Below are 26,803 nucleotides of genomic sequence, written 5' to 3' on the forward strand. Positions count from 1 at the left end.
CTTCTCTACACAGTGGAACTTTAGCCTTTGTAGAAGTAAACCAAGTCAATGGCTGTTCCAGTGTAAATGGTACCAAGTAGGTTACTGAATTCAGCTTGCATTGGAGTATTCCATGGCACTGAGCACTCTACATACATTATCTGTACAGTTCCAAACCACCCAGAGTAGTTATGTTCACAACCTTACCACAGAATGAATTGAATAGAAAGTAATGCATTCAACTCAATGGAGTGTACAGTTCAATTTTGCTGATAACTACTATGTGCTGACATGATCTAAATATTGTTATCACACTATCCATATGATTTCGAGTTCTCTGCAACCAATTTTATGAGTGTGCTACCTATGCAGCAGAAGTTACTTTCAGTAACATTACCTTCTCTACACAGTGGAACTTTAGCCTTTGTAGAAGTAAACCAAGTCAATGGCTGTTCCACTGTAAATGGTACCAAGTAGGTTACTGAATTCAGCTTGCATTGGAGTATTCCATGGCACTGAGCACTGTACATGCAAAATCTATACAGTTCCAAACCACCCAGAGCAGTTATGTACACAACCTTACCACAGAATGCATTGAATAGAAAGTAATGCATTCAACTGAATGGAGTGTATAGTTCAATTTTGCTGATACCTACTATGTGCTAACATGATCTAAACATTGTTATCACACTATCCATATGATTTAGAGTTGACTGCAACTAATTTTATGAGTGTGCTACCTATTCACCAGAAGTTACTTTCAGTAACATTACATTCTCTACACAGTGGAACTTTAGCGTTTGCAGAAGGAAACCAAGTCAATGGCTGTTCCACTGTAAATGGTACCAAGTAGGTTACTGAATTCAGCTTGCATTGGAGTATTCCATGGCACTGAGCACTCTACATGCAAAATCTATACAGTTCCAAACCACCCAGAGCAGTTATGTACACAACCTTACCACAGAATGCATTGAATAGAAAGTAATGCATTCAACTGAATGGAGTGTATAGTTCAATTTTGCTGATACCTACTATGTACTAACATGATCTAAACATTGTTAGCGCACTAACCATATGATTTAGAGTTGTCTGCAACCAATTTTATGAGTGTGCTACCTATGCAGCAGAAGTTACTTTCAGTAACATTACCTTCTCTACACAGTGGAACTTTAGCCTTTGCAGAAGAAATCCAAGTCAATGGCTGTTCCACTGTAAATGGTACCAAGTAGGTTAGTGAATTCACATTGCATTGGAGTATTCCATGGCACTGAGCACTCTACATGCAAAATCTATACAGTTACAAACCACCCAGAGCAGTTATGTACACAACCTTACCACAGAATGCATTGAATAGAAAGTAATGCATTCAACTGAATGGAGTGTACAGTTCAATTTTGCTGATACCTACTATGTGCTGACATGATCTAAACATTGTTATCACACTATCCATATGATTTAGAGTTGTCTGCAAACAATTTTATGAGTGTGCTACCTATGCAGCAGAAGTTACTTTCAGTAACATTATCTTCTCTACACAGTGGAACTTTAGCCTTTGTAGAAGTAAACCAAGTCAATGGCTGTTCCAGTGTAAATGGTACCAAGTAGGTTACTGAATTCAGCTTGCATTGGAGTATTCCATGGCACTGAGCACTCTACATGCATTATCTGTACAGTTCCAAAGCACCCAGAGTAGTTATGTTCACAACCTTACCACAGAATGAATTGAATAGAAAGTAATGCATTCAACTCAATGGAGTGTACAGTTCAATTTTGCTGATAACTACTATGTGCTGACATGATCTAAATATTGTTATCACACTATCCATATGATTTCGAGTTCTCTGCAACCAATTTTATGAGTGTGCTACCTATGCAGCAGAAGTTACTTTCAATAACATTACCTTCTCTACACAGTGGAACTTTAGCCTTTGTAGAAGTAAACCAAGTCAATGGCTGTTCCACTGTAAATGGTACCAAGTAGGTTACTGAATTCAGCTTGCATTGGAGTATTCCATGGCACTGAGCACTTTACATGCAAAATCTATACAGTTCCAAACCACCCAGAGCAGTTATGTACACAACCTTACCACAGAATGCATTGAATAGAAAGTAATGCATTCAACTGAATGGAGTGTATAGTTCAATTTTGCTGATACCTACTATGTGCTAACATGATCTAAACATTGTTATCACACTATCCATATGATTTAGAGTTGACTGCAACTAATTTTATGAGTGTGCTACCTATTCACCAGAAGTTACTTTCAGTAACATTACATTCTCTACACAGTGGAACTTTAGCCTTTGCAGAAGAAATCCAAGTCAATGGCTGTTCCACTGTAAATGGTACCAAGTAGGTTACTGAATTCAGCTTGCATTGAAGTATTCCATGGCACTGAGCACTCTACATGCAATATCTGTACAGTTCCAAACCACCCAGAGTAGTTATGTACACAACCTTACCACAGAATGAATTGAATAGAAAGTAATGCATTCAACTGAATGGAGTGTACTGTTCAATTTTGCTGATAACTACTATGTGCTGACATGATCTAAACATTGTTATCACACTATCCATATAATTTAGAGTTGACTGCAACTAATTTTATGAGTGTGCTACCTATTCTCCAGAAGTTACTTTCAGTAACATTACATTCTCTACACAGTGGAACTTTAGCGTTTGCAGAAGTAAACCAAGTCAATGGCTGTTGCACTGTAAATGGTACCAGGTAGGTTAGTGAATTCACATTGCATTGGAGTATTCCATGGCACTGAGCACTCTACATGCATTATCTGTACAGTTCCAAACCACCCAGAGTAGTTATGTTCACAACCTTACCACAGAATGAATTGAATAGAAAGTACTGCATTCAACTGAATGGAGTGTACACTTCAATTTTGCTAATAACTACTATGTGCTGACATGATCTAAACATTGTTTGCACACTAGCCATATGATTCAGAGTTGTCTGCAACCAATTTTATGAGTGTGCTACCTATGCAGCAGAAGTTACTTTTGGTAACATTACCTTCTCTACACAGTGGAACTTTAGCCTTTGCAGAAGAAATCCAAGTCAATGGATGTTCCACTGTAAATGGTACCAAGTAGGTTACTGAATTCAGCTGGCATTGGAGTATTCCATGGCACTGAGCACTCTACATGCAATATCTGTACAGTTCCAAACCACCCAGAGTAGTTATGTACACAACCTTACCACAGAATGAATTGAATAGAAAGTAATGCATTCAACTGAATGCAGGGTACTGTTCAATTTTGCTGATAACTACTATGTGCTGACATGATCTAAACATTGTTATCACACTATCCATATGATTTAGAGTTGACTGCAACTAATTTTATGAGTGTGCTACCTATTCACCAGAAGTTACTTTCAGTAATATTACATTCTCTACACAGTGGAACTTTAGCCTTTGCAGAAGTAAACCAAGTCAATGGCTGTTCCACTGTAAATGGTACAAGGTAGGTTAGTGAATTCACATTGCATTGGAGTATTCCATGGCACTGAGCACTCTACATGCAAAATCTATACAGTTCCAAACCACCCAGAGCAGTTATGTACACAACCTTACCACAGAATGCATTGAATAGAAAGTAATGCATTCAACTGAATGGAGTGTATAGTTCAATTTTGCTGATACCTACTCTGTGCTAACATGATCTAAACATTGTTAGCGCACTAACCATATGGTTTAGAGTTGTCTGCAACCAATTTTATGAGTGTGCTACCTATGCAGCAGAAGTTACTTTCAGTAACATTATCTTCTCTACACAGTGGAACTTTAGCCTTTGTAGAAGTAAACCAAGTCAATGGCTGTTCCAGTGTAAATGGTACCAAGTAGGTTACTGAATTCAGCTTGCATTGGAGTATTCCATGGCACTGAGCACTCTACATGCATTATCTGTACAGTTCCAAACCACCCAGAGTAGTTATGTTCACAACCTTACCACAGAATGAATTGAATAGAAAGTAATGCATTCAACTGAATGGAGTGTACTGTTCAATTTTGCTGATAACTACTATGTGCTGACATGATCTAAACATTGTTATCACACTATCCATATAATTTAGAGTTGACTGCAACTAATTTTATGAGTGTGCTACCTATTCTCCAGAAGTTACTTTCAGTAACATTACATTCTCTACACAGTGGAACTTTAGCGTTTGCAGAAGTAAACCAAGTCAATGGCTGTTCCACTGTAAATGGTACCAGGTAGTTTAGTGAATTCACATTGCATTGGAGTATTCCATGGCACTGAGCACTCTACATGCAAAATCTATACAGTTCCAAACCACCCAGAGCAGTTATGTACACAACCTTACCACAGAATGCATTGAATAGAAAGTAATGCATTCAAGTGAATGGAGTGTACAGTTCAATTTTGCTGATACCTACTATGTGCTGACATGATCTAAACATTGTTATCACACTATCCATATGATTTAGTGTTGTCTGCAAACAATTTTATGAGTGTGCTACCTATGCAGCAGAAGTTACTTTCAGTAACATTATCTTCTCTACACAGTGGAACTTTAGCCTTTGTAGAAGTAAACCAAGTCAATGGCTGTTCCAGTGTAAATGGTACCAAGTAGGATACTGAATTCAGCTTGCATTGGAGTATTCCATGGCACTGAGCACTCTACATGCATTATCTGTACAGTTCCAAACCACCCAGAGTTGTTATGTTCACAACCTTACCACAGAATGAATTGAATAGAAAGTAATGCATTCAACTGAATGGAGTGTACTGTTCAATTTTGCTGATAACTACTATGTGCTGACATGATCTAAACATTGTTATCACACTATCCATAAAATTTAGAGTTGACTGCAACTAATTTTATGAGTGTGCTACCTATTCTCCAGAAGTTACTTTCAGTAACATTACATTCTCTACACAGTGGAACTTTAGCGTTTGCAGAAGTAAACCAAGTCAATGGCTGTTCCACTGTAAATGGTACCAGGTAGTTTAGTGAATTCACATTGCATTGGAGTATTCCATGGCACTGAGCACTCTACATGCAAAATCTATACAGTTCCAAACCACCCAGAGCAGTTATGTACACAATGTTACCACAGAATGCATTGAATAGAAAGTAAAGCATTCAAGTGAATGGAGTGTACAGTTCAATTTTGCTGATACCTACTATGTGCTGACATGATCTAAACATTGTTATCACACTATCCATATGATTTAGAGTTGTCTGCAAACAATTTTATGAGTGTGCTACCTATGCAGCAGAAGTTACTTTCAGTAACATTATCTTCTCTACACAGTGGAACTTTAGCCTTTGTAGAAGTAAACCAAGTCAATGGCTGTTCCAGTGTAAATGGTACCAAGTAGGTTACTGAATTCAGCTTGCATTGGAGTATTCCATGGCACTGAGCACTCTACATACATTATCTGTACAGTTCCAAACCACCCAGAGTAGTTATGTTCACAACCTTACCACAGAATGAATTGAATAGAAAGTAATGCATTCAACTCAATGGAGTGTACAGTTCAATTTTGCTGATAACTACTATGTGCTGACATGATCTAAATATTGTTATCACACTATCCATATGATTTCGAGTTCTCTGCAACCAATTTTATGAGTGTGCTACCTATGCAGCAGAAGTTATTTTCAGTAACATTACCTTCTCTACACAGTGGAACTTTAGCCTTTGTAGAAGTAAACCAAGTCAATGGCTGTTCCACTGTAAATGGTACCAAGTAGGTTACTGAATTCAGCTTGCATTGGAGTATTCCATGGCACTGAGCACTTTACATGCAAAATCTATACAGTTCCAAACCACCCAGAGCAGTTATGTACACAACCTTACCACAGAATGCATTGAATAGAAAGTAATGCATTCAACTGAATGGAGTGTATAGTTCAATTTTGCTGATACCTACTATGTGCTAACATGATCTAAACATTGTTATCACACTATCCATATGATTTAGAGTTGACTGCAACTAATTTTATGAGTGTGCTACCTATTCACCAGAAGTTACTTTCAGTAACATTACATTCTCTACACAGTGGAACTTTAGCGTTTGCAGAAGGAAACCAAGTCAATGGCTGTTCCACTGTAAATGGTACCAAGTAGGTTACTGAATTCAGCTTGCATTGGAGTATTCCATGGCACTGAGCACTCTACATGCAAAATCTATACAGTTCCAAACCACCCAGAGCAGTTATGTACACAACCTTACCACAGAATGCATTGAATAGAAAGTAATGCATTCAACTGAATGGAGTGTATAGTTCAATTTTGCTGATACCTACTATGTACTAACATGATCTAAACATTGTTAGTGCACTAACCATATGATTTAGAGTTGTCTGCAACCAATTTTATGAGTGTGCTACCTATGCAGCAGAAGTTACTTTCAGTAACATTACCTTCTCTACACAGTGGAACTTTAGCCTTTGCAGAAGAAATCCAAGTCAATGGCTGTTCCACTGTAAATGGTACCAAGTAGGTTAGTGAATTCACATTGCATTGGAGTATTCCATGGCACTGAGCACTCTACATGCAAAATCTATACAGTTCCAAACCACCCAGAGCAGTTATGTACACAACCTGACCACAGAATGCATTGAATAGAAAGTAATGCATTCAACTGAATGGAGTGTATAGTTCAATTTTGCTGATACCAACTATGTGCTAACATGATCTAAAGATTGTTAGCGCACTAACCATATGATTTAGAGTTGTCTGCAACCAATTTTATGAGTGTGCTACCTATGCAGCAGAAGTTACTTTCAGTAACATTACCTTCTCTACTCAGTGGAACTTTAGCCTTTGCAGAAGAAATCCAAGTCAATGGCTGTTCCACTGTAAATGGTACCAAGTAGGTTACTGAATTCAGCTTGCATTGGAGTATTCCATGGCATTGAGCACTCTACATGCAATATCTGTACAGTTCCAAACCACCCAGAGTAGTTATGTACACAACCTTACCACAGAATGAATTGAATAGAAAGTAATGCATTCAACAGAATGGAGTGTACTGTTCAATTTTGCTGATAACTACTATGTGCTGACATGATCTAAACATTGTTATCACACTATCCATATAATTTAGAGTTGACTGCAACTAATTTTATGAGTGTGCTACCTATTCTCCAGAAGTTACTTTCAGTAACATTACATTCTCTACACAGTGGAACTTTAGCGTTTGCAGAAGTAAACCAAGTCAATGGCTGTTCCACTGTAAATGGTACCAGGTAGGTTAGTGAATTCACATTGCATTGGAGTATTCCATGGCACTGAGCACTCTACATGCAAAATCTATACAGTTCCAAACCACCCAGAGCAGTTATGTACACAACCTTACCACAGAATGCATTGAATAGAAAGTAATGCATTCAAGTGAATGGAGTGTACAGTTCAATTTTGCTGATACCTACTATGTGCTGACATGATCTAAACATTGTTATCACACTATCCATATGATTTAGAGTTGTCTGCAAACAATTTTATGAGTGTGCTACCTATGCAGCAGAAGTTACTTTCAGTAACATTATCTTCTCTACACAGTGGAACTTTAGCCTTTGTAGAAGTAAACCAAGTCAATGGCTGTTCCAGTGTAAATGGTACCAAGTAGGGTACTGAATTCAGCTTGCATTGGAGTATTCCATGGCACTGAGCACTCTACATGCATTATCTGTACAGTTCCAAACCACCCAGAGTAGTTATGTTCACAACCTTACCACAGAATGAATTGAATAGAAAGTAATGCATTCAACTGAATGGAGTGTACTGTTCAATTTTGCTGATAACTACTATGTGCTGACATGATCTAAACATTGTAATCACACTATCCATATAATTTAGAGTTGACTGCAACTAATTTTATGAGTGTGCTACCTATTCTCCAGAAGTTACTTTCAGTAACATTACATTCTCTACACAGTGGAACTTTAGCGTTTGCAGAAGTAAACCAAGTCAATGGCTGTTCCACTGTAAATGGTACCAGGTAGTTTAGTGAATTCACATTGCATTGGAGTATTCCATGGCACTGAGCACTCTACATGCAAAATCTATACAGTTCCAAACCACCCAGAGCAGTTATGTACACAACCTTACCACAGAATGCATTGAATAGAAAGTAATGCATTCAAGTGAATGGAGTGTACAGTTCAATTTTGCTGATACCTACTATGTGCTGACATGATCTAAACATTGTTATCACACTATCCATATGATTTAGAGTTGTCTGCAAACAATTTTATGAGTGTGCTACCTATGCAGCAGAAGTTACTTTCAGTAACATTATCTTCTCTACACAGTGGAACTTTAGCCTTTGTAGAAGTAAACCAAGTCAATGGCTGTTCCAGTGTAAATGGTACCAAGTAGGTTACTGAATTCAGCTTGCATTGGAGTATTCCATGGCACTGAGCACTCTACATGCATTATCTGTACAGTTCCAAACCACCCAGAGTAGTTATGTTCACAACCTTACCACAGAATGAATTGAATAGAAAGTAATGCATTCAACTCAATGGAGTGTACAGTTCAATTTTGCTGATAACTACTATGTGCTGACATGATCTAAATATTGTTATCACACTATCCATATGATTTCGAGTTCTCTGCAACCAATTTTATGAGTGTGCTACCTATGCAGCAGAAGTTACTTTCAGTAACATTACCTTCTCTACACAGTGGAACTTTAGCCTTTGTAGAAGTAAACCAAGTCAATGGCTGTTCCACTGTAAATGGTACCAAGTAGGTTACTGAATTCAGCTTGCATTGGAGTATTCCATGGCACTGAGCACTTTACATGCAAAATCTATACAGTTCCAAACCACCCAGAGCAGTTATGTACACAACCTTACCACAGAATGCATTGAATAGAAAGTAATGCATTCAACTGAATGGAGTGTATAGTTCAATTTTGCTGATACCTACTATGTGCTAACATGATCTAAACATTGTTATCACACTATCCATATGATTTAGAGTTGACTGCAACTAATTTTATGAGTGTGCTACCTATTCACCAGAAGTTACTTTCAGTAACATTACATTCTCTACACAGTGGAACTTTAGCGTTTGCAGAAGGAAACCAAGTCAATGGCTGTTCCACTGTAAATGGTACCAAGTAGGTTACTGAATTCAGCTTGTATTGGAGTATTCCATGGCACTGAGCACTCTACATGCAAAATCTATACAGTTCCAAACCACCCAGAGCAGTTATGTACACAACCTTACCACAGAATGCATTGAATAGAAAGTAATGCATTCAACTGAATGGAGTGTATAGTTCAATTTTGCTGATACCTACTATGTACTAACATGATCTAAACATTGTTAGCGCACTAACCATATGATTTAGAGTTGTCTGCAACCAATTTTATGAGTGTGCTACCTATGCAGCAGAAGTTACTTTCAGTAACATTACCTTCTCTACTCAGTGGAACTTTAGCGTTTGCAGAAGTAAACCAAGTCAATGGCTGTTCCACTGTAAATGGTACCAGGTAGGTTAGTGAATTCACATTGCATTGGAGTATTCCATGGCACTGAGCACTCTACATGCAAAATCTATACAGTTCCAAACCACCCAGAGCAGTTATGTACACAACCTTACCACAGAATGCATTGAATAGAAAGTAATGCATTCAAGTGAATGGAGTGTACAGTTCAATTTTGCTGATACCTACTATGTGCTGACATGATCTAAACATTGTTATCACACTATCCATATGATTTAGAGTTGTCTGCAAACAATTTTATGAGAGTGCTACCTATGCAGCAGAAGTTACTTTCAGTAACATTATCTTCTCTACACAGTGGAACTTTAGCCTTTGTAGAAGTAAACCAAGTCAATGGCTGTTCCAGTGTAAATGGTACCAAGTAGGTTACTGAATTCAGCTTGCATTGGAGTATTCCATGGCACTGAGCACTCTACATGCATTATCTGTACAGTTCCAAACCACCCAGAGTAGTTATGTTCACAACCTTACCACAGAATGAATTGAATAGAAAGTAATGCATTCAACTCAATGGAGTGTACAGTTCAATTTTGCTGATAACTACTATGTGCTGACATGATCTAAACATTGTTAACACACTAACCATATGATTTAGCTTTGTCTGCAATCAATTTTTTGAGTGTGCTACCTATTCTCCAGAAGTTACTTTCAGTAACATTACATTCTCTACACAGTGGAACTTTAGCCTTTGTAGAAGTAAACCAGTTCAATGGCTGTTCCACTGTAAATGGTACGAGGTATGTTAGTGAGTTCACCTTGCATTGGAGTATTCCATGGCACTGAGCACTCTACATGCATTACCTGTACAGTTCCAAACCACCCAGAGTTGTTCTGTTCACAACCTTACCACAGAATGAATTGAATAGAAAGTAATGCATTCAACTCAATGGAGTGTACAGTTCAATTTTGCTGATAACTACTATGTGCTGACATGATCTAAAGATTGTTAACACACTGTCCATATGATTTAGAGTAGACTGCAACTAATTTTATGAGTGTGCTACCTATTCTCCAGAAGTTACTTTCAGTAACATTACATTCTCTACACAGTGGAACTTTAGCCTTTGCAGAAGTAAACCAGTTCAATGGCTGTTCCACTGTAAATGGTACGAGGTATGTTAGTGAGTTCACCTTGCATTGGAGTATTCCTTGGCACTGAGCACTCTACATGCAAAATCTATACAGTTCCAAACCACCCAGAGCAGTTATGTACACAACCTTACCACAGAATGCATTGAATAGAAAGTAATGCATTCAACTGAATGGAGTGTATAGTTCAATTTTGCTGATACCTACTATGTGCTAACATGATCTAAACATTGTTAGCGCACTAACCATATGATTTAGAGTTGTCTGCAACCAATTTTATGAGTGTGCTACCTATGCAGCAGAAGTTACTTTCAGTAACATTACCTTCTCTACACAGTGGAACTTTAGCCTTTGCAGAAGAAATCCAAGTCAATGGCTGTTCCACTGTAAATGGTACCAAGTAGGTTACTGAATTCAGCTTGCATTGGAGTATTCCATGGCACTGAGCACTCTACATGCAATATCTGTACAGTTCCAAACCACCCAGAGTAGTTATGTACACAACCTTACCACAGAATGAATTGAATAGAAAGTAATGCATTCAACTGAATGCAGGGTACTGTTCAATTTTGCTGATAACTACTCTGTGCTGACATGATCTATACAGTGTTATCACACTATCCATATGATTTAGAGTTGACTGCAACTAATTTTATGAGTGTGCTACCTATTCTCCAGAAGTTACTTTCAGTAACATTACATTCTCTACACAGTGGAACTTTAGCGTTTGCAGAAGTAAACCAAGTCAATGGCTGTTCCACTGTAAATGGTACCAGGTAGGTTAGTGAATTCACATTGCATTGGAGTATTCCATGGCACTGAGCACTCTACATGCAAAATCTATACAGTTCCAAACCACCCAGAGCAGTTATGTACACAACCTTACCACAGAATGCATTGAATAGAAAGTAATGCATTCAACTGAATGGAGTGTATAGTTCAATTTTGCTGATACCTACTATGTGCTAACATGATCTAAACATTGTTAGCGCACTAACCATATGATTTAGAGTTGTCTGCAACCAATTTTATGAGTGTGCTACCTATGCAGCAGAAGTTACTTTCAGTAACATTACCTTCTCTACACAGTGGAACTTTAGCCTTTGCAGAAGAAATCCAAGTCAATGGCTGTTCCACTGTAAATGGTACCAAGTAGGTTACTGAATTCAGCTTGCATTGGAGTATTCCATGGCACTGAGCACTCTACATGCAATATCTGTACAGTTCCAAACCACCCAGAGTAGTTATGTACCCAACCTTACCACAGAATGAATTGAATAGAAAGTAATGCATTCAACAGAATGGAGTGTACTGTTCAATTTTGCTGATACCTACTATGTGCTGACATGATCTAAACATTGTTATCACACTATCCATATAATTTAGAGTTGACTGCAACTAATTTTATGAGTGTGCTACCTATTCTCCAGAAGTTACTTTCAGTAACATTACATTCTCTACACAGTGGAACTTTAGCGTTTGCAGAAGTAAACCAAGTCAATGGCTGTTCCACTGTAAATGGTACCAGGTAGGTTAGTGAATTCAGCTTGCATTGGAGTATTCCATGGCACTGAGCACTCTACATGCATTATCTGTACAGTTCCGAACCACCCAGTGTAGTTATGTTCACAACCTTACCACAGAATGAATTGAATAGAAAGTAATGCATTCAACTCAATGGAGTGTACAGTTCAATTTTGCTGATAACTACTATGTGCTGACATGATCTAAATATTGTTATCACACTATCCATATGATTTCGAGTTCTCTGCAACCAATTTTATGAGTGTGCTACCTATGCAGCAGAAGTTACTTTCAGTAACATTACCTTCTCTACACAGTGGAACTTTAGCCTTTGCAGAAGAAATCCAAGTCAATGGCTGTTCCACTGTAAATGGTACCAAGTAGGTTAGTGAATTCACATTGCATTGGAGTATTCCATGGCACTGAGCACTCTACATGCAAAATCTATACAGTTCCAAACCACCCAGAGCAGTTATGTACACAACCTTACCACAGAATGCATTGCATAGAAAGTAATGCATTCAACTGAATGGAGTGTATAGTTCAATTTTGCTGATACCTACTATGTGCTAACATGATCGAAACATTGTTAGCGCACTAACCATATGGTTTAGAGTTGTCTGCAACCAATTTTATGAGTGTGCTACCTATGCAGCAGAAGTTACTTTCAGTAACATTACCTTCTCTACACAGTGGAACTTTAGACTTTGCAGAAGAAATCCAAGTCAATGGCTGTTCCACTGTAAATGGTACCAAGTAGGTTACTGAATTCAGCTTGCATTGGAGTATTCCATGGCACTGAGCACTCTACATGCAATATCTGTACAGTTCCAAACCACCCAGAGTAGTTATGTACACAACCTTACCACAGAATGAATTGAATAGAAAGTAATGCATTCAACTGAATGGAGTGTACTGTTCAATTTTGCTGATAACTACTATGTGCTGACATGATCTAAACATTGTTATCACACTATCCATATAATTTAGAGTTGACTGCAACTAATTTTATGAGTGTGCTACCTATTCTCCAGGTTACTTTCAGTAACATTACATTCTCTACACAGTGGAACTTTAGCGTTTGCAGAAGTAAACCAAGTCAATGGCTGTTCCACTGTAAATGGTACCAGGTAGGTTAGTGAATTCACATTGCATTGGAGTATTCCATGGCACTGAGCACTCTACATGCAAAATCTATACAGTTCCAAACCACCCAGAGCAGTTATGTACACAACCTTACCACAGAATGCATTGAATAGAAAGTAATGCATTCAAGTGAATGGAGTGTACAGTTCAATTTTACTGATACCTACTATGTGCTGACATGATCTAAACATTGTTATCACACTATCCATATGATTTAGAGTTGTCTGCAAACAATTTTATGAGTGTGCTACCTATGCAGCAGAAGTTACTTTCAGTAACATTATCTTCTCTACACAGTGGAACTTTAGCCTTTGTAGAAGTAAACCAAGTCAATGGCTGTTCCAGTGTAAATGGTACCAAGTAGGTTACTGAATTCAGCTTGCATTGGAGTATTCCATGGCACTGAGCACCCTACATGCATTATCTGTACAGTTCCAAACCACCCAGTGTAGTTATGTTCACAACCTTACCACAGAATGAATTGAATAGAAAGTAATGCATTCAACTCAATGGAGTGTACAGTTCAATTTTGCTGATAACTACTATGTGCTGACATGATCTAAATATTGTTATCACACTATCCATATGATTTCGAGTTCTCTGCAACCAATTTTATGAGTGTGCTACCTATGCAGCAGAAGTTACTTTCAGTAACATTACCTTCTCTACACAGTGGAACTTTAGCCTTTGTAGAAGTAAACCAAGTCAATGGCTGTTCCACTGTAAATGGTACCAAGTAGGTTACTGAATTCAGCTTGCATTGGAGTATTCCATGGCACTGAGCACTCTACATGCAAAATCTATGCAGTTCCAAACCACCCAGAGCAGTTATGTACACAACCTTACCACAGAATGCATTGAATAGAAAGTAATGCATTCAACTGAATGGAGTGTATAGTTCAATTTTGCTGATACCTACTATGTGCTAACATGATCTAAACATTGTTAGCGCACTAACCATATGATTTAGAGTTGTCTGCAACCAATTTTATGAGTGTGCTACCTATGCAGCAGAAGTTACTTTCAGTAACATTACCTTCTCTACACAGTGGAACTTTAGCCTTTGCAGAAGAAATCCAAGTCAATGGCTGTTCCACTGTAAATGGTACCAAGTAGGTTAGTGAATTCACATTGCATTGGAGTATTCCATGGCACTGAGCACTCTACATGCAAAATCTATACAGTTCCAAACCACCCAGAGCAGTTATGTACACAACCTTACCACAGAATGCATTGAATAGAAAGTAATGCATTCAACTGAATGGAGTGTATAGTTCAATTTTGCTGATACCTACTATGTGCTAACATGATCTAAACATTGTTAGCGCACTAACCATATGACTTAGAGTTGTCTGCAACCAATTTTATGAGTGTGCTACCTATGCAGCAGAAGTTACTTTCAGTAACATTACGTTCTCTACACAGTGGAACTTTAGACTTTGCAGAAGAAATCCAAGTCAATGGCTGTTCCACTGTAAATGGTACCAAGTAGGTTACTGAATTCAGCTTGCATTGGAGTATTCCATGGCACTGAGCACTCTACATGCAATATCTGTACAGTTCCAAACCACCCAGAGTAGTTATGTACACAACCTTACCACAGAATGAATTGAATAGAAAGTAATGCATTCAACTGAATGGAGTGTACTGTTCAATTTTGCTGATAACTACTATGTGCTGACATGATCTAAACATTGTTATCACACTATCCATATAATTTAGAGTTGACTGCAACTAATTTTATGAGTGTGCTACCTATTCTCCAGGTTACTTTCAGTAACATTACATTCTCTACACAGTGGAACTTTAGCCTTTGTAGAAGTAAACCAAGTCAATGGCTGTTCCAGTGTAAATGGTACCAAGTAGGTTACTGAATTCAGCTTGCATTGGAGTATTCCATGGCACTGAGCACCCTACATGCATTATCTGTACAGTTCCAAACCACCCAGTGTAGTTATGTTCACAACCTTACCACAGAATGAATTGAATAGAAAGTAATGCATTCAACTCAATGGAGTGTACAGTTCAATTTTGCTGATAACTACTATGTGCTGACATGATCTAAATATTGTTATCACACTATCCATATGATTTCGAGTTCTCTGCAACCAATTTTATGAGTGTGCTACCTATGCAGCAGAAGTTACTTTCAGTAACATTACCTTCTCTACACAGTGGAACTTTAGCCTTTGTAGAAGTAAACCAAGTCAATGGCTGTTCCACTGTAAATGGTACCAAGTAGGTTACTGAATTCAGCTTGCATTGGAGTATTCCATGGCACTGAGCACTCTACATGCAAAATCTATGCAGTTCCAAACCACCCAGAGCAGTTATGTACACAACCTTACCACAGAATGCATTGAATAGAAAGTAATGCATTCAACTGAATGGAGTGTATAGTTCAATTTTGCTGATACCTACTATGTGCTAACATGATCTAAACATTGTTAGCGCACTAACCATATGATTTAGAGTTGTCTGCAACCAATTTTATGAGTGTGCTACCTATGCAGCAGAAGTTACTTTCAGTAACATTACCTTCTCTACACAGTGGAACTTTAGCCTTTGCAGAAGAAATCCAAGTCAATGGCTGTTCCACTGTAAATGGTACCAAGTAGGTTAGTGAATTCACATTGCATTGGAGTATTCCATGGCACTGAGCACTCTACATGCAAAATCTATACAGTTCCAAACCACCCAGAGCAGTTATGTACACAACCTTACCACAGAATGCATTGAATAGAAAGTAATGCATTCAACTGAATGGAGTGTATAGTTCAATTTTGCTGATACCTACTATGTGCTAACATGATCTAAACATTGTTAGCGCACTAACCATATGACTTAGAGTTGTCTGCAACCAATTTTATGAGTGTGCTACCTATGCAGCAGAAGTTACTTTCAGTAACATTACGTTCTCTACACAGTGGAACTTTAGACTTTGCAGAAGAAATCCAAGTCAATGGCTGTTCCACTGTAAATGGTACCAAGTAGGTTACTGAATTCAGCTTGCCTTGGAGTATTCCATGGCACTGAGCACTCTACATGCAATATCTGTACAGTTCCAAACCACCCAGAGTAGTTATGTACACAACCTTACCACAGAATGAATTGAATAGAAAGTAATGCATTCAACTGAATGGAGTGTACTGTTCAATTTTGCTGATAACTACTATGTGCTGACATGATCTAAAAATTGTTATCACACTATCCATATAATTTAGAGTTGACTGCAACTAATTTTATGAGTGTGCTACCTATTCTCCAGGTTACTTTCAGTAACATTACATTCTCTACACAGTGGAACTTTAGCGTTTGCAGAAGTAAACCAAGTCAATGGCTGTTCCACTGTAAATGGTACCAAGTAGGTTACTGAATTCAGCTTGCATTGGAGTATTCCATGGCACTGAGCGCTCTACATGCAAAATCTATACAGTTCCAAACCACCCAGAGCAGTTATGTACACAACCTTACCACAGAATGCATTGAATAGAAAGTAATGCATTCAACTGAATGGAGTGTATAGTTCAATTTTGCTGATACCTACTATGTGCTAACATGATCTAAACATTGTTAGCGCACTAACCATATGGTTTAGAGTTGTCTGCAACCAATTTTATGAGTGTGCTACCTATGCAGCAGAAGTTACTTTCAGTAACATTACCTTCTCTACACAGTGGAACTTTAGACTTTGCAGAAGAAATCCAAGTCAATGGCTGTTCCACTGTAAATGGTACCAAGTAGGTTACTGAATTCAGCTTGCATTGGAGTATTCCATGGCACTGAGCACTCTACATGCAAAATCTATGCAGTTCCAAACCACCCAGAGCAGTTATGTACACAACCTTACCACAGAATGCATTGAATAGAAAGTAATGCATTCAACTGAATGGAGTGTATAGTTCAATTTTGCTGATACCTACTATGTGCTAACATGATCTAAACATTGTTAGCGCACTAACCATATGATTTAGAGTTGTCTGCAACCAATTTTATGAGTGTGCTACCTATGCAGCAGAAGTTACTTTCAGTAACATTACCTTCTCTACACAGTGGAACTTTAGCCTTTGCAGAAGAAATCCAAGTCAATGGCTGTTCCACTGTAAATGGTACCAAGTAGGTTAGTGAATTCACATTACATTGGAGTATTCCATGGCACTGAGCACTCTACATGCAAAATCTATACAGTTCCAAACCACCCAGAGCAGTTATGTACACAACCTTACCACAGAATGCATTGAATAGAAGTAATGCATTCAACTGAATGGAGTGTATAGTTCAATTTTGCTGATACCTACTATGTGCTAACATGATCTAAACATTGTTAGCGCACTAACCATATGATTTAGAGTTGTCTGCAACCAATTTTATGAGTGTGCTACCTATGCAGCAGAAGTTACTTTCAGTAACATTACCTTCTCTACACAGTGGAACTTTAGCCTTTGCAGAAGAAATCCAAGTCAATGGCTGTTCCACTGTAAATGGTACCAAGTAGGTTAGTGAATTCACATTGCATTGGAGTATTCCATGGCACTGAGCACTCTACATGCAAAATCTATACAGTTCCAAACCACCCAGAGCAGTTATGTACACAACCTTACCACAGAATGCATTGAATAGAAAGTAATGCATTCAACTGAATGGAGTGTATAGTTCAATTTTGCTGATACCTACTATGTGCTAACATGATCTAAACATTGTTAGCGCACTAACCATATGGTTTAGAGTTGTCTGCAACCAATTTTATGAGTGTGCTACCTATGCAGCAGAAGTTACTTTCAGTAACATTACCTTCTCTACACAGTGGAACTTTAGACTTTGCAGAAGAAATCCAAGTCAATGGCTGTTCCACTGTAAATGGTACCAAGTAGGTTACTGAATTCAGCTTGCATTGGAGTATTCCATGGCACTGAGCACTCTACATGCAATATCTGTACAGTTCCAAACCACCCTGAGTAGTTATGTACACAACCTTACCACAGAATGAATTGAATAGAAAGTAATGCATTCAACTGAATGGAGTGTACTGTTCAATTTTGCTGATAACTACTATGTGCTGACATGATCTAAACATTGTTATCACACTATCCATATAATTTAGAGTTGACTGCAACTAATTTTATGAGTGTGCTACCTATTCTCCAGGTTACTTTCAGTAACATTACATTCTCTACACAGTGCAACTTTAGCGTTTGCAGAAGTAAACCAAGTCAATGGCTGTTCCACTGTAAATGGTACCAGGTAGGTTAGTGAATTCACATTGCATTTTTAGTATTCCATGGCACTGAGCACTCTACATGCAAAATCTATACAGTTCCAAACCACCCAGAGCAGTTATGTACACAACCTTACCACAGAATGAATTGAATAGAAAGTAATGCATTCAACTGAATGGAGTGTACTGTTCAATTTTGCTGATAACTACTATGTGCTGACATGATCTAAACATTGTTATCACACTATCCATATAATTTAGAGTTGACTGCAACTAATTTTATGAGTGTGCTACCTATTCTCCAGAAGTTACTTTCAGTAACATTACATTCTCTACACAGTGGAACTTTAGCGTTTGCAGAAGTAAACCAAGTCAATGGCTGTTCCACTGTAAATGGTACCAAGTAGGTTACTGAATTCAGCTTGCATTGGAGTATTCCATGGCACTGAGCACTCTACATGCATTATCTGTACAGTTCCAAACCACCCAGAGTAGTTATGTTCACAACCTTACCACAGAATGAATTGAATAGAAAGTAATGCATTCAACTCAATGGAGTGTACAGTTCAATTTTGCTGATAACTACTATGTGCTGACATGATCTAAATATTGTTATCACACTATCCATATGATTTCGAGTTCTCTGCAACCAATTTTATGAGTGTGCTACCTATGCAGCAGAAGTTACTTTCAGTAACGTTACCTTCTCTACACAGTGGAACTTTAGCCTTTGTAGAAGTAAACCAAGTCAATGGCTGTTCCACTGTAAATGGTACCAAGTAGGTTACTGAATTCAGCTTGCATTGGAGTATTCCATGGCACTGAGCACTCTACATGCAATATCTGTACAGTTCCAAACCACCCACAGTAGTTATGTACACAACCTTACCACAGAATGAATTGAATAGAAAGTAATGCATTCAACTGAATGGAGTGTACTGTTCAATTTTGCTGATAACTACTATGTGCTGACATGATCTAAACATTGTTATCACACTATCCATATAATTTAGAGTTGACTGCAACTAATTTTATGAGTGTGCTACCTATTCTCCAGGTTACTTTCAATAACATTACATTCTCTACACAGTGGATCTTTAGCGTTTGCAGAAGTAAACCAAGTCAATGGCTGTTCCACTGTAAATGGTACCAGGTAGGTTAGTGAATTCACATTGCATTGGAGTATTCCATGGCACTGAGCACTCTACATGCAAAATCTATACAGTTCCAAACCACCCAGAGCAGTTATGTACACAAACTTACCACAGAATGCATTGAATAGAAAGTAATGCATTCAAGTGAATGGAGTGTACAGTTCAATTTTGCTGATACCTACTATGTGCTGACATGATCTAAACATTGTTATCACACTATCCATATGATTTAGAGTTGTCTGCAACCAATTTTATGAGTGTGCTACCTATGCAGCAGAAGTTACTTTCAGTAACATTACCTTCTCTACACAGTGGAACTTTAGCCTTTGCAGAAGAAATCCAAGTCAATGGCTGTTCCACCGTAAATGGTACCAAGTAGGTTACTGAATTCAGCTTGCATTGGAGTATTCCATGGCACTGAGCACTCTACATGCAATATCTGTACAGTTCCAAACCACCCAGAGTAGTTATGTACACAACCTTACCACAGAATGAATTGAATAGAAAGTAATGCATTCAACTGAATGCAGGGTACTGTTCAATTTTGCTGATAACTACTATGTGCTGACATGATCTAAACATTGTTATCACACTATCCATATGATTTAGAGTTGACTGCAACTAATTTTATGAGTGTGCTACCTATTCACCAGAAGTTACTTTCAGTAACATTACATTCTCTACACAGTGGAACTTTAGCGTTTGCAGAAGTAAACCAAGTCAATGGCTGTTCCACTGTAAATGGTACCAGGTAGGTTAGTGAATTCACATTGCATTGGAGTATTCCATGGCACTGAGCACTCTACATGCAAAATCTATACAGTTCCAAACAACCCAGAGCAGTTATGTACACAACCTTACCGCAGAATGCATTGAATAGAAAGTAATGCATTCAACTGAATGGAGTGTATAGTTCAATTTTGCTGATACCTACTATGTGCTAACATGATCTAAACATTGTTAGCGCACTAACCATATGATTTAGAGTTGTCTGCAACCAATTTTATGAGTGTGCTACCTATGCAGCAGAAGTTACTTTCAGTAACATTACCTTCTCTACACAGTGGAACTTTAGCCTTTGCAGAAGTAAACCAAGTCAATGGCTGTTCCACTGTAAATGGTACCAGGTAGTTTACTGAATTCACATTGCATTGGTGTATTCCATGGCACTGAGCACTCTACATGCAAAATCTATACAGTTCCAAACCACTCAGAGCAGTTATGTACACAACCTTACCACAGAATGCATTGAATAGAAAGTAATGCATTCAACTCAATGGAGTGTACAGTTCAATTTTGCTGATAACTACTATGTGCTGACATGATCTAAATATTGTTATCACACTATCCATATGATTTCGAGTTCTCTGCAACCAATTTTATGAGTGTGCTACCTATGCAGCAGAAGTTACTTTCAGTAACATTACCTTCTCTACACAGAGGAACTTTAGCCTTTGTAGAAGTAAACCAAGTCAATGGCTGTTCCACTGTAAATGGTACCAAGTAGGTTACTGAATTCAGCTTGCATTGGAGTATTCCATGGCACTGAGCACTCTACATGCAAAATCTATACAGTTCCAAACCACCCAGAGCAGTTATGTACACAACCTTACCACAGAATGCATTGAATAGAAAGTAATGCATTCAACTGAATGGAGTGTATAGTTCAATTTTGCTGATACCTACTATGTGCTAACATGATCTAAACATTGTTAGCGCACTAACCATATGGTTTAGAGTTGTCTGCAACCAATTTTATGAGTGTGCTACCTATGCAGCAGAAGTTACTTTCAGTAACATTACCTTCTCTACACAGTGGAACTTTAGACTTTGCAGAAGAAATCCAAGTCAATGGCTGTTCCACTGTAAATGGTACCAAGTAGGTTACTGAATTCAGCTTGCATTGGAGTATTCCATGGCACTGAGCACTCTACATGGAAAATCTATACAGTTCCAAACCACTCAGAGCAGTTATGTACACAACCTTACCACAGAATGCATTGAATAGAAAGTAATGCATTCAAGTGAATGGAGTGTACAGTTCAATTTTGCTGATACCTACTATGTGCTGACATGATCTAAACATTGTTATCACACTATCCATATGATTTAGAGTTGTCTGCAAACAATTTTATCAGTGTGCTACCTATGCAGCAGAAGTTACTTTCAGTAACATTATCTTCTCTACACAGTGGAACTTTAGCCTTTGTAGAAGTAAACCAAGTCAATGGCTGTTCCAGTGTAAATGGTACCAAGTAGGTTACTGAATTCAGCTTGCATTGGAGTATTCCATGGCACTGAGCACTCTACATGCATTATCTGTACAGTTCCAAACCACCCAGAGTAGTTATGTTCACAACCTTACCACAGAATGAATTGAATAGAAAGTAATGCATTCAACTCAATGGAGTGTACAGTTCAATTTTGCTGATAACTACTATGTGCTGACATGATCTAAATATTGTTATCACACTATCCATATGATTTCGAGTTCTCTGCAACCAATTTTATGAGTGTGCTACCTATGCAGCAGAAGTTACTTTCAGTAACATTACCTTCTCTACACAGTGGAACTTTAGCCTTTGTAGAAGTAAACCAAGTCAATGGCTGTTCCACTGTAAATGTTACCAAGTAGGTTACTGAATTCAGCTTGCATTGGAGTATTCCATGGCACTGAGCACTCTACATGCAAAATCTATACAGTTCCAAACCACCCAGAGCAGTTATGTACACAACCTTACCACAGAATGCATTGAATAGAAAGTAATGCATTCAACTGAATGGAGTGTATAGTTCAATTTTGCTGATACCTACTATGTGCTAACATGATCTAAACATTGTTAGCGCACTAACCATATGATTTAGAGTTCTCTGCAACCAATTTTATGAGTGTGCTACCTATGCAGCAGAAGTTACTTTCAGTAACATTACCTTCTCTACACAGTGGAACTTTAGCCTTTGCAGAAGAAATCCAAGTCAATGGCTGTTCCACTGTAAATGGTACCAAGTAGGTTAGTGAATTCACATTGCATTGGAGTATTCCATGGCACTGAGCACTCTACTTGCAAAATCTATACAGTTCCAAACCACCCAGAGCAGTTATGTACACAACCTTACCACAGAATGCATTGAATAGAAAGTAATGCATTCAACTGAATGGAGTGTATAGTTCAATTTTGCTGATACCTACTATGTGCTAACATGATCTAAACATTGTTAGCGCACTAACCATAAGGTTTAGAGTTGTCTGCAACCAATTTTATGAGTGTGCTACCTATGCAGCAGAAGTTACTTTCAGTAACATTACCTTCTCTACACAGTGGAACTTTAGACTTTGCAGAAGAAATCCAAGTCAATGGCTGTTCCACTGTAAATGGTACCAAGTAGGTTACTGAATTCAGCTTGCATTGGAGTATTCCATGGCACTGAGCACTCTACATGCAATATCTGTACAGTTCCAAACCACCCAGAGTAGTTATGTACACAACCTTACCACAGAATGAATTGAATAGAAAGTAATGCATTCAACTGAATGGAGTGTACTGTTCAATTTTGCTGATATCTACTATGTGCTGACATGATCTAAACATTGTTATCAAACTATCCATATAATTTAGAGTTGACTGCAACTAATTTTATGAGTGTGCTACCTATTCTCCAGAAGTTACTTTCAGTAACATTACATTCTCTACACAGTGGAACTTTAGCGTTTGCAGAAGTAAACCAAGTCAATGGCTGTTCCACTGTAAATGGTACCAGGTAGGTTAGTGAATTCACATTGCATTGGAGTATTCCATGGCACTGAGCACTCTACATGCAAAATCTATACAGTTCCAAACAACCCAGAGCAGTTATGTACACAACCTTACCGCAGAATGCATTGAATAGAAAGTAATGCATTCAACTGAATGGAGTGTATAGTTCAATTTTGCTGATACCTACTATGTGCTAACATGATCTAAACATTGTTAGCGCACTAACCATATGATTTAGAGTTGTCTGCAACCAATTTTATGAGTGTGCTACCTATGCAGCAGAAGTTACTTTCAGTAACATTACCTTCTCTACACAGTGGAACTTTAGCCTTTGCAGAAGAAATCCAAGTCAATGGCTGTTCCACTGTAAATGGTACCAAGTAGGTTACTGAATTCAGCTTGCATTGGAGTATTCCATGGCACTTAGCACTCTACATGCAATATCTGTACAGTTCCAAACCACCCAGAGTAGTTATGTACACAACCTTACCACAGAATGAATTGAATAGAAAGTAATGCATTCAACTGAATGGAGTGTACTGTTCAATTTTGCTGATAACTACTATGTGCTGACATGATCTAAACATTGTTATCACACTATCCATATAATTTAGAGTTCACTGCAACTAATTTTATGAGTGTGCTACCTATTCTCCAGAAGTTACTTTCAGTAACATTACATTCTCTACACAGTGGAACTTTAGCGTTTGCAGAAGTAAACCAAGGCAATGGCTGTTCCACTGTAAATGGTACCAGGTAGTTTAGTGAATTCACATTGCATTGGAGTATTCCATGGCACTGAGCACTCTACATGCAAAATCTATACAGTTCCAAACCACTCAGAGCAGTTATGTACACAACCTTACCACAGAATGCATTGAATAGAAAGTAATGCATTCAAGTGAATGGAGTGTACAGTTCAATTTTGCTGATACCTACTATGTGCTGACATGATCTAAACATTGTTATCACACTATCCATATGATTTAGAGTTGTCTGCAAACAATTTTATCAGTGTGCTACCTATGCAGCAGAAGTTACTTTCAGTAACATTATCTTCTCTACACAGTGGAACTTTAGCCTTTGTAGAAGTAAACCAAGTCAATGGCTGTTCCACTGTAAATGGTACCAAGTAGGTTACTGAATTCAGCTTGCATTGGAGTATTCCATGGCACTGAGCACTCTACATGCAAAATCTATACAGTTCCAAACCACCCAGAGCAGTTATGTACACAACCTTACCACAGAATGCATTGAATAGAAAGTAATGCATTCAACTGAATGGAGTGTATAGTTCAATTTTGCTGATACCTACTATGTGCTAACATGATCTAAACATTGTTAGCGCACTAACCATATGGTTTAGAGTTGTCTGCAACCAATTTTATGAGTGTGCTACCTATGCAGCAGAAGTTACTTTCAGTAACATTACCTTCTCTACACAGTGGAACTTTAGACTTTGCAGAAGAAATCCAAGTCAATGGCTGTTCCACTGTAAATGGTACCAAGTAGGTTACTGAATTCAGCTTGCATTGGAGTATTCCATGGCACTGAGCACTCTACATGCAAAATCTATACAGTTCCAAACCACTCAGAGCAGTTATGTACACAACCTTACCACAGAATGCATTGAATAGAAAGTAATGCATTCAAGTGAATGGAGTGTACAGTTCAATTTTGCTGATACCTACTATGTGCTGACATGATCTAAACATTGTTATCACACTATCCATATGATTTAGAGTTGTCTGCAAACAATTTTATCAGTGTGCTACCTATGCAGCAGAAGTTACTTTCAGTAACATTATCTTCTCTACACAGTGGAACTTTAGTCTTTGTAGAAGTAAACCAAGTCAATGGCTGTTCCAGTGTAAATGGTACCAAGTAGGTTACTGAATTCAGCTTGCATTGGAGTATTCCATGGCACTGAGCACTCTACATGCATTATCTGTACAGTTCCAAACAACCCAGAGTAGTTATGTTCACAACCTTACCACAGAATGAATTGAATAGAAAGTAATGCATTCAACTGAATGGAGTGTATAGTTCAATTTTGCTGATACCTACTATGTGCTAACATGATCTAAACATTGTTAGCGCACTAACCATATGATTTAGAGTTGTCTGCAACCAATTTTATGAGTGTGCTACCTATGCAGCAGAAGTTACTTTCAGTAACATTACCTTCTCTACACAGTGGAACTTTAGCCTTTGCAGAAGAAATCCAAGTCAATGGCTGTTCCACTGTAAATGGTACCAAGTAGGTTACTGAATTCAGCTTGCATTGGAGTATTCCATGGCACTGAGCACTCTACATGCAATATCTGTACAGTTCCAAACCACCCAGAGTAGTTATGTACACAACCTTACCACAGAATGAATTGAATAGAAAGTAATGCATTCAACTGAATGGAGTGTACTGTTCAATTTTGCTGATAACTACTATGTGCTGACATGATCTAAACATTGTTATCACACTATCCATATAATTTAGAGTTCACTGCAACTAATTTTATGAGTGTGCTACCTATTCTCCAGAAGTTACTTTCAGTAACATTACATTCTCTACACAGTGGAACTTTAGCGTTTGCAGAAGTAAACCAAGTCAATGGCTGTTCCACTGTAAATGGTACCAGGTAGTTTAGTGAATTCACATTGCATTGGAGTATTCCATGGCACTGAGCACTCTACATGCAAAATCTATACAGTTCCAAACCACTCAGAGCAGTTATGTACACAACCTTACCTCAGAATGCATTGAATAGAAAGTAATGCATTCAAGTGAATGGAGTGTACAGTTCAATTTTGCTGATACCTACTATGTGCTGACATGATCTAAACATTGTTATCACACTATCCATATGATTTAGAGTTGTCTGCAAACAATTTTATCAGTGTGCTACCTATGCAGCAGAAGTTACTTTCAGTAACATTATCTTCTCTACACAGTGGAACTTTAGCCTTTGTAGAAGTAAACCAAGTCAAAGGCTGTTCCAGTGTAAATGGTACCAAGTAGGTTACTGAATTCAGCTTGCATTGGAGTATTCCATGGCACTGAGCACTCTACATGCATTATCTGTACAGTTCCAAACCACCCAGAGTAGTTATGTTCACAACCTTACCACAGAATGAATTGAATAGAAAGTAATGCATTCAACTCAATGGAGTGTACAGTTCAATTTTGCTGATAACTACTATGTGCTGACATGATCTAAATATTGTTATCACACTATCCATATGATTTCGAGTTCTCTGCAACCAATTTTATGAGTGTGCTACCTATGCAGCAGAAGTTACTTTCAGTAACATTACCTTCTCTACACAGAGGAACTTTAGCCTTTGTAGAAGTAAACCAAGTCAATGGCTGTTCCACTGTAAATGGTACCAAGTAGGTTACTGAATTCAGCTTGCATTGGAGTATTCCATGGC

The sequence above is a fragment of the Hypanus sabinus genome, chromosome 18, assembly GCF_030144855.1.
Source record: "Hypanus sabinus isolate sHypSab1 chromosome 18, sHypSab1.hap1, whole genome shotgun sequence".
Classification (NCBI taxonomy): domain Eukaryota; kingdom Metazoa; phylum Chordata; class Chondrichthyes; order Myliobatiformes; family Dasyatidae; genus Hypanus; species Hypanus sabinus.